Raw genomic sequence first — 10,911 nt, 5'->3', positions numbered from 1 at the left:
TTAATCTATGAAAATATATTATTATTAGTGAAAAAAAAAACTAATAAGATTTGAAAAATAAAAAATGAGATTTGAACCTAAATTTGGTAGTATAAAAGATTTATTAAAAAACCACAGTATTAAGCACCGTCTAGTAATCCCTTTTGGACTTATCTCTGATTAGTATACATAACACTTTTTATTTTTTGTGTTGGAATTCAGCTCTTGTTTTTTAATAATATGATATTTGGCATTTTTATTTTAGTATAGACACCACAAATCTAAAAGTCAGGTATCTTAAAGTTAAATTTGTGGGTTTTTTTTAATTTACAAATTTGAGAATAAGATTTATTTTTTTAATTTTAAAATTTTTAAAAATACAAATCTAAGAGTTAAATTTGTACTTTAATATTAAAAAAATTTTGAAACATGCAAATTAGACCCTTCAATTTATTTTACATCAAAAAAATTTTATTTCATCACAAATCGGACTCTCACAAATCAAACTATTTGAGTTATGTACTATAAAAATCTGACTCTCAATTTTGATAAATCTGAGAGTTCAATTTTTTTTAAATAAATAAATAAAAACAGTTACGCCCTGGCTGAAACCATTTGCGGGCCGGTCCGACCTGAGCATCACCCGACTCGGACGGTCAGGAGTGAGGCGGTCAGTAGCCGACTCGGACACGCGTCCCTGACAGCTTTGCTACAGCTGTGCGAAGGAAGCATCGAAGAAGGTGGGCCTGTCCTTGCAGGGCCCACCTCTGACACGGTATATATGGGGAATGTCCTACCCTTCCCCCAAGGTACGTCACATACCATTCAATCCTTTTTCGCCTGCACACATTGCTGACTAGAGCGTCGGAGTGTCTTTGCAGGTGACACCCCCTCCTCACACGAAGTGCTCGGGATGTCGTCTACTCCAACGCGGTAACTTACGACCAGGCGAGACCTCCCCTCATCAACCAGGATTCTAATCCGATCCGTCTGGTACCCGACATACCGAACATTGGCTTCTTCCCGGGAGCGCACGAGGTTCCCTCCAAGACGAACCTCGCGATCTCTCGAAAGGCGCCCCTTCGGGGGAACTGGCGACAATAGTGCCAGAATAATGCAAGAAATACGTCACAGGATGTAGGACTTGGAGCGTCGGTTGGCAAACTGGGAACATCGCCAGCAAACTCCCGAATTAAGCTACTCCCGTTCCTCCCCCCCCCCCGAGAAGCCACTCCCGATGCACAGCTAGCCCAAGATCTGAGCCCGAGAGCGCCAGGGAAGAAGGACACACAAGGAGGCGCCGCAACCCCATCATATATGCCAGGCGCGGGAGACGCACCGCGGATTGTGACCGGGAAGACGGTCGACGGGAAGACGACGAAGGAAGAACAAGGAGAACGCGTGGACCGGTCATCATGGGCGCGACCCCGTTTCATAGTTCCATCCTCGAAGTCCGGCTGCCAAAACACTTTGACAAGCCAACGAACATGAGGTACGACGGAACCCAAGACCCACAGGAGCACCTCATGGCCTTTGAGGCCAGGATGAACCTGGAGGGAGTGGGGGACGAGGTAAGGTGCCGCGCTTTCCCGGTTACCCTCGCGGGACCTGCAATACGGTGGTTTAATAGCCTCTCGCAGGGCTCGGTGGCCAAGTTTTCGGATATTAGCCACACCTTCCTAGCCCAATTTACTACCAGAATAGCAAAGGCAAAGCACCCGATCAATCTGCTCGGAGTGACGCAGAGGTCCGGAGAACCGACAAGGAAATATCTAGACCGGTTCAACGACGAGTGCCTGGAGATCGATGGGGTGACTGACTCTGTTGCTAGCCTATGCCTGACGAACGGACTCCTAAACGAGGACTTCAGAAAGCACCTCACCACGAAGCCGGTGTGGACAATGCAGGAGATCCAATGTGTGGCCAGGGAGTACATCAACAATGAGGAAGTCAGCCAGGTCGTGGCCGCCAACAAACGGCAGCCCTCTTACAATCAAACCCGACATCACGGAAGCGAAGAAAGACAGAAGGAACACGCCAGAGACGGCGGTCCGAGCAAGACACCCAGGCCGTTTCCTCGAGTCAGGAAGTCACTAATTACACTCCCCTCACCACACCAATCATGGAAATTTACCAGCAGATAGCCGAGAAAGGGATCTTGTCGAAACCCCGACCTCTGAAAGACAGAACAGGAGGGAACAAGAACCTCTATTGTGATTACCATAAGGGCTATGGCACAAAACACAGGACTGCTTTGACCTCAAGGATGCGCTGGAATAGCCAATCCGGGATGGGAAACTGGCTGAATTCTCCCATCTCATTAGGGAGCCGAGAAGACGAGATCGCGACCGAGGGGCGGAGGACAAGACTCGCGCGGTAAAGCGACGACACGACCAAGACGAAAACGAGCAAGGCCTCACCATAGTAAACGTCATAACGGCAAGAGACGCACCCCCAAGGTCCAGGTCGGCACACAAGAAAGACACCAAAGTCCTGGCGGTTTCCTCATCATCTGCGAAGAACCCCAAGAGGTCGAGGCCACCACCAATCTCGTTCGGCCTAGAGGACCAGTGGTTTGATGAAGTCGCGAAAAGCCCCCATGGTCATCATGGCCAAGGTGGGAACCGGCCTCATCAAGCGCATCCTCATAGACACCGGCGCTGACTAGAACATCATGTTCCGGAATGTGTTCGATGCCTTGGGGCTGCGGGACGACGACCTGAGAACCCACCAGCACGGTGTCATAGGATTAAGCGACCACTTTATCAAGCCCGACGGCATAATCTCCCTGCCGATTTCAGTAGGACACGGGCAGGGGCGAGGCTCGACAATGGCCGAGTTCGTGGTTTTGTGTGACTCCACAGCATACAACATCATCCTAGGGAGGAGGACCATCAATGATCTCGGGGAAGTAATCAGCACGAAGATGCTGGTAATGAAGTTCGTGGCTGACGACGGGTCCGTGGGATCCATAAAAGGAGATTTGGAAACGGCAGTCGCCTGCGACAACGCAGTCTCTCCTTAAGGAAGAAGTCCAAGGAAGCAGCAGGAGTGTTCCTTGCCGACCTAGATGCGAGAATCGAAGACAAACCCAGACCTGAGCTAGAAGGGAGCTTGGAAAAGTTTAGAGTCGGCGACACAGACAAGAAGTTCACCTTTGTGAACAGGAACCTGCCACACGAGCTGAAGGGGCCCCTAAGGGAAATGATTAGGGCCAACGGCGACCTATTTGCATGGACGCCAGCTGACATGCCGGGAATATACCCCCAGCTCATGTCACATCACTTGGCCATGACAACGGAGGCCAGACCGGTAGCTCAAAGGAGGAGGAAGATGTCACAAGAGCGAACAGAGGAGGTGGCCAGGCAGACGGCTAGCCTCCTCGAAGCAGGATTTATTCGAGAACTTGACTACTCGACATGGCTGTCGAATGTAGTCTTAGTGAAAAAGCACAATGGGAAATGGAGGATGTGCGTGGATTACTCTGATCTCAACAAAGCATGCCCCAAGGACTGCTACCCCTTGCCCAACATTGATGCACTCGTTGACGCAACGGCGGGATATCGGTACCTAAGCTTCATGGACGCCTACTCGGGATATAACCAAATACCGATGTACCGACCTGACAAAGAAAAAACAGCGTTCATAACGCCGAGGGGAATATATTGCTACAAGGTAATGCCATTCGGCCTGAAGTATGCCGGGGCCACTTACCAAAGATTAATGAACAAGATATTCAGCGACCTCATAGGCAGGACGGTGGAGGTCTATGTGGACGATATCCTAGCCAAGACCACTCACTCTGAAGACCTCCTAAGCGACCTGGGACACGTGTTTGCGGCCCTCCGACGACACGGCATGAGGCTCAACCCCCTCAAATATGCCTTTGCCATGGAGGCCGGGAAGTTCCTAGGATTTATGATAACCCAAAGGGGGTGGAAGCTAATCCTGAAAAATGCCAGGTGATACTCCAAATGAGGAGCCCGGGCTATATCAAAGACGTTCAAAGACTGGTAGGAAGGCTCACCGCGCTATCTCATTTCCTTGGGGCATCGGCAGCAAAGGCCCTACCTTTCTTCAACCTGATGAGAAAGGGGATAGCGTTCGAGTGGACCCCAGCGTGCGAAGAAGCGTGCAACCACTTCAAAGAGATCCTTGCAACACCACTCGTACTCGGTAAGCCCGAGGTCGGAGAACCGTTCTACCTGTACCTAGCCATAACGGAAGAAGCGCTGGCAGCGGCCTTGGTGCGGGAAGAAGGGAAAGTTCAACAACCAATCTACTTTGTGAGTAGAGCGCTACAAGGGGCAGAACTGAGATACAACAAGTTAGAGAAACTGGCGCTAGCACTCCTGACCTCCTCCCGCAGATTGCGGCAATACTTCTAAGGCCACCAGGTGGTTGTGAGAACGGACCAGGAAATTCGTCAAGTGCTCCAAAAACCCGACTTAGCGGGAAGGATGATGACCTGGGCCATTGAGCTATCTCAATACGATTAGAGATATGAACCTCGACATGCGATTAAGGCACAAGCAATGGCAGACTTCCTTGTGGAAGTAATAAGAGACCCGACCGAGGAAGCGGGCACACGGTGGAAGCTCCATGTGGACGGAGCCTCCAACCAAACGTCCGGAGGTGCCGGGATCATCCTGGAAAGCCCTGCCGGGGTCATATACGAACAATCAATCAAGTTCGAGTTTCCCGTGTCAAACAACCAAGCAGAATAGGAGGCCCTTCTGGGCGGCTTGATCTTAGCCCGGGAAGTCAGGGCTACGAGGTTGGAAGTGTGCAGCGACTCACAGGTCGTTACCTCGCAAGTGAACAGAAGCTACCAAGCCAGGGACTCGCTGTTGCAAAAGTACTTGGAGAAGGTCAAAGAGCTGGCCAAACAGTTCGAGGAGGTCACAGTTCAACACGTTCTGAGGGAAAGGAACACACAGGCGGACCTCCTATCTAAGCTAGCGAGCACGAAACCGGGAGTCGGCAACAGATCCCTCATTCAAGGAATGATGAAGGAACCGACAGTCACCCTCCACCTGACAAAGGTAGGCCCCTCGTGGATGGACCCTATCGTTGACTTCCTGGAAAATGGAAAACTCCCTGAAGACGAGAAGGAAGCCAAAGCGTTGAGAAGGGAGGCGGCTAGATATGCGATCATACAAGGCCAGCTATTCAAAAAGGGACTTAGCCAGCCCTTGCTGAAGTGCCTCCATCCTGACCAAACGGACTACGTACTCAGAGAAGTCCATGAGGGATGTTGTGGTCACCACATCGGGGGCAAAGCCTTAGTAAGAAAACTCATCCGAGCTAGATACTACTGGCCATCGATGATGGTCGACTCCAAGGAGTTCGTAAAGAAATGTGTCAAGTGCCAAGAGAATGCCAACTTCCACAGAGCGCCGGCAACCGAACTAAGCCTATTGACGTCCTCCCGACCTTTTGCACAATGGGGAGGCGACCTACTGGGACCTTTCCCGGTCGGCCCAGAACAAGTCAAATACTTCATAGTCGCTATCGACTACTACACCAAATGGATAGAGGCTGAACCACTGGCGAGCATATCCTCAGCCAATTGTCGAAAGTTCATGTGGAGGCAGGTGATAACTCGGTTCGGCATCCCAGAAATCGTCATCTCTGACAACAGGACACAGTTCACCGATAAGAAATTCGTGGAGTTCCTCACCGGCCTGCGCATAAAGCAGAAATTCTCCTCAGTAGAGCACCCTCAGACAAACGGTCAAGTTGAGGCCGCAAACAAGGTCGTCTTGCTGGGCCTCAAGAAGCAGCTGGACAGTAAAAAAGGTGCATGGGCCGACGAACTCGCCTCAATTCTCTGGTCCTACCGAATGACCGAGCAATCAGCCACAGGGGAAACCCCTTTCCGCCTGACGTACGGTGTGGACGCAATGATACCCGTAGATATCGGCGAGCCGAGCCCACGATTACTTCTGAAAGATGTAGAGGAAGCAGTGGAAAAAGACTTGGCAGATGAGGCTAGGGAGATATCCCTCTTGTCAAAGATAGCACTAAAGCAAAGAATGGCCCTACGCTACAACACCAAAGTGCTCAAGAGGGAATTTGAGCAAAACGACCTCGTCCTACGATGCAACGATATCGGGCTACCGACCCAGGGAGAAGGCAAACTGGTGGCAAACTGGGAAGGCCCCTATAGGGTCAAAGAAGTGATTGGCAAGGGAGCCTACAAACTGGAGAAGCTTGATGGAAGGGAGGTTCCAAGAACTTGGAATGCAGGCAACCTGAGAAGGTTTTACTCCTAGCTCAAGCATGTCGGCCAGGCGATCTAACGAGCTTAATCATTTACCTTTGTACTCGCCATGGTAATAGACTTGTTTAATTACTGATTAATGCTTACTTGTCAAAAATTACCTCTCTATTGTTCTTTTTTACTTACACAGCACACGACAACAAGTTCCACAACGCATTAAACGGAACCACGATACGGCACCCCGGGACTAATCACCCTGGGATCCACCTATATCAAAGCCATAACAAACGGCTACAACGATAGCAAGGCCACGACCTGGCCTCGCCGAATCACCAACACAACGGTAAATAAACACGAGCACAAAGCTCAATGAAAAAATGGTAACAAAACAAAACCAAAACGACCAGACAAGCAAAGAAGACGATAATCACAAGCCAACCAAGCGACATTTAATGCATAACAAAGTAAGCTTCACAAGTTCTACAACAAAACCATAAATCCATACAAAAGCATAAGGTACGAGAACTCATTTCTTGGGCATGTCAACAATCTTGCCGTCCTTGATTGTTTTGGAAACTCCAATTGCCGACGTATCGAAGTCGGGAGTCACGATCTTCACCTGGGCTTTAAGGGCCTCCTCAGTCATGAAGATCGCATTCTTTCCCTGCTCTCTAGTCACCTTATGTTTCTTCTTAAGCTCCTCAACCTCAGCTTGAGCGGCCTTAGCCGAAGGGACAGCTGCGTCAAACTCTTTCTACAAAGTCACCACTCGATCTTGCGCGGCATTAAGTTGGCTCTCCAGAGTCATCTCCCGCTCGGTTAAACAGGAAACAGTGTCATTGGAGGCATTCAGCTTCTCCTCGGCAGACGCGACTTTCTCCTCAGCAGCCTTCAGTTTTTCCCCCGTCTCAGACAGTTTCTCCTGAAGCATTTCAACTTGAGTTTTGAATTCATTATTAGCCTTGACAGCAGATTCAAGCTTCCTGCGCAGCGCCTGCATCCCCGACAACTCGAATTTAGCCTTCCGAGCTATCGCGGCACCACGAAGAAGGGTACGGTACATCCACCTCGCCTGCCCCGCAAGCTCGGTGCCAAGGAAGTGATCCTCTGTGCCGGGAAGCAGCTGCGAATCTATAAAGGTCCCGGCGTCGAAGTTCCGCTCCATTACGGTGAGAACCCCTTCTGGGCTGGAGGATGCCCTCTGCCTTTTGGGGGGTGGGGATAAGCCTCAGATCATCATCCTCTTGATGAGCGGAGGTCGAGTGCTCAGGACCGGCCGTCTCCTCACGAATAGGAGAAACGCGCGCCCCGTCAGAGTTCTTGTCCGCCATCTCGGTGTCACGGGGTGATGGCGTCGCCTGATCCTTATTCTCAGAAGGGCCCTCTGGTTTTCCGTCAACCTTCTCAGCTTCTTCCTCATCGTTGTCCGCCAAGAAAGTCTTGAACAAGTCCTCGAGCCCTGTCACAGAAGCAGACATCTCCACTACAACAAACAAGTAAACAAGTTAGTCGTGAAACCGGCACAACCAAGCAAACGAATAGAAACGCAAAATACAAGGCAAAACAACTCACAATGTAATTTCTAGCAACCTCCCGTTCACCCATTAACAGATGGGGATTCACATGATTCTTCCCAAAAGCTGCCAACAACACATCGGCAACCCTCTTGTTCACAACGGACATCCACTTATAGGACACCTTAATAAATGTGTTAGATCCCACCCCAAAACTCCAGTACATCGGAATGAGGCGTTCCCTTTCTAACGACAGCCAAAAGAGGTGACGATCTTTGAACGGACGCACCTTAAAATATTTGTCTTTAAACCCATGATAAGAGTCCTCAAACAAGCCGAAGATCCTCCGACCCTAGGCAGATCGGAAGGACATGAACCCTTTCCTCGCTTTCCCCTCCTTCGAAGGGTTAGTAAGGTTGAAGAAAAAAGGAAAACATCAACAGATACCGGCAACTCCAGATATTCGCATACCATCTCAAAACAGCGGATAGAAGCCTAACTATTCGGATGTAATTGCGACGGCACCACGGAGATCCGATTAAGAAGCGCCATCTGGAAAGCAGAAAATGGGATACGAACCCCCACTTGGGTGAATATGGACTTGTAAAACCATATCCAGTCGGGAACCCGAGGCGAATGGAAATTAAGCTCGTATAATCGTTCGTTGGGGGCAGGAACAAAGACGTCGTAGTTGGCCTCTTCGTCAGTCCCCCCGCACAAGTACAAGCCTTGTCGGAACTCCGTTAGCTCCTCCTCGCCCATCTGGTTTGGAGAGTCATTCACATCGGAAGTCACCCAGGCGTAGGGGTCGTAATTCGCGGCGGAAGGGGAAGCTCGAGAAACGACGCGAGGCATACCTACAGTGGGGTACCACTCGGTTAGTCTATGAGGTCGGGAGTCCGGAAAAAACCCAGAAACTACATTTAAACCTATTCAATAGCTAAGATCATGCATGGCTAAGGCAAAATTCAAATAAGAACCTACCCTGGAATGGTAACCCCCTTTACGTACCTACTTAACACTAAGACCATCTAGCATAACACAAATCAAACAAGCAGCAAGAACAAGCAGCAAGCACGTAGCAGCAAGCGCACAGAAAAGCCAATAATAAAGATAAGAGAACCTTGAAGCAAAAAGAGAAAGGATTAATGTTTACCTGGATTGGTTGCGAAAACTTGAAAGAAAAAGAGATGCACAAGGATATTAGGGAGAGAAGAAGACGAAGGTAGGAGAAGCGAGAATGGGAGAGGAAAACGAATGCAAACTGTTTAAAATTGCTACACAAAGCGCGAAAGGACCAGGGGCAAAATGGTCTTTGCGCACAGAATTTTCCAACCTATTATAAGCATTTAATGCTCGGCGCGAGGAACGAGGCAACAAACGGTCACCTCAGCCACGAACAGACACGCGCGCAGGAGGCACGTCTCCCCCACGGGCGGCCGACCTGGCGACAACACACGGAAGAAGAGATAACGCGCCACCAACAACCCTCACAACTATTGCTGGCGCGTTGGGGGCACTGTTACGGCCTGGCCCAAACCATTTGCGGGCCGGCCCGACTCGAGCACCACCCGACCCAGACGGTCAGGAGTGAGGCGGTCAGTAGCCGACCCGGATACGCGTCCCTGACAGCTTTGCTACAGCTGTGCGAAGGAAGCATCGAAGAAGGTGGGTCTGTCCTTGCAGGGCCCACCTCTGACACGGTATATATGGGGAAGGTCCTACCCTTCCCCGAAGATACGTCACATACCATTCAATCCTTTTTCGCCTGCACACATTGCTGACTAGAGCGTCGGAGTGTCTTTGTAGATGACACCCCCCTCCTCACACGAAGTGCTCGGGACGTCGTCTACTCCAACCCGATAACTTACGACCAGGCGAGACGTCCCCCTCATCAACCAGGATTCTAATCCGATCGTCTGGTACCCGACATATCGAACAAAAACTATATAAAAAGAAATACATTAAATGTCGGATTACACATAAAATTTTTTTTTTTTCAATACTCCAAAAATTAGCCTATACATAAATCTATATGAAGAGCACCGGATGTTCATAAAACACTACAATCCTATATACTCTTACATCTATCCAATAAAAAAATTAACAAATAATATAACATACATTAGCCTCAATTTTTATTTAATATATCATGTTATTATTATTATTAGTAGTTGTGCTTAACAGTTTTGCTAATAATTACTCTCCTATGAGACCACAATCTTATTACACTATATTATTATGGTATGCTTGATAATAGAATTAGAATTACACCTATTTCTTAAATATAATGATCTCATTACTGTAAAATGTAAGCATCTACACATAATTCATCTGTTTTTATTTTCAATACTTATGATTGATTGTTTTTGAAAAAAAAAGTGAACACTTAAGTACATAAATACAATTTCACTTAGGTTTCCATCAAGAGAAAAAAAAAGGCTTTTAAATTCAATAAGCGAGAGAAAGGTTGACCATAGAAATCATCTCATTTTCTTTATCTTTATTTATGGAAAAAGAAGATGAGTGTTGAGGGTGGTGATTGTTATTGGTATAGAGGCCATAGAAATAAGAGTAAAATCCCAAGATGCAACCTTAACCACATAAAAAGAATCTCTGAAGACAAGCATTCCACCAACCAAACAATCGTTCATGGACACCAGCTTCGTCGTGCATATTCCTCTGTGAGCGAGAACGTCAGGTTATATCATCCCTGCCATCCCCATGAAACACATCTGTCACGTCACCCAGTATATTCTTCCTCCTTTCTCAAACACTCTCTCGCTTTCGATCTGCACTACTCTTCAATAATTATTAACAACAATTACATGCGCATTTGAATTTGAAAGAGTACTTAAAAAATGTGAAAATTCATGTCCAGTCAATTTGATAGTTAAGAACCTTAAATAATTTGATTGATTTGACTAAATTTTTATCTATCATTTATCAACTTTACATAAAATTGATTGTATCTGAATTTTTGCCTTTAAAAAATATTAGAGTACAATTAGAATTTATTATCCAGTGACCATTAATTAGTTATCAATATTTGAAAGTACGAGATAAAATTTGTTGTTGGATTATTAGACTAAAAAAATTAAACTAAAAGAATTGAATTTAATAAATTATGATGACCTTCTAGCATTTTTTGAGAGGATAATATTAATTTAATATTTAATACTGTGATGATAT

The sequence above is a fragment of the Arachis ipaensis genome, chromosome B04 (assembly GCF_000816755.2).
Source record: "Arachis ipaensis cultivar K30076 chromosome B04, Araip1.1, whole genome shotgun sequence".
Taxonomy (NCBI): Eukaryota; Viridiplantae; Streptophyta; class Magnoliopsida; order Fabales; family Fabaceae; genus Arachis; species Arachis ipaensis.
The sequence above is the reverse complement of the archived record's forward strand: the minus strand, read 5'-3'. Positions refer to the sequence as shown.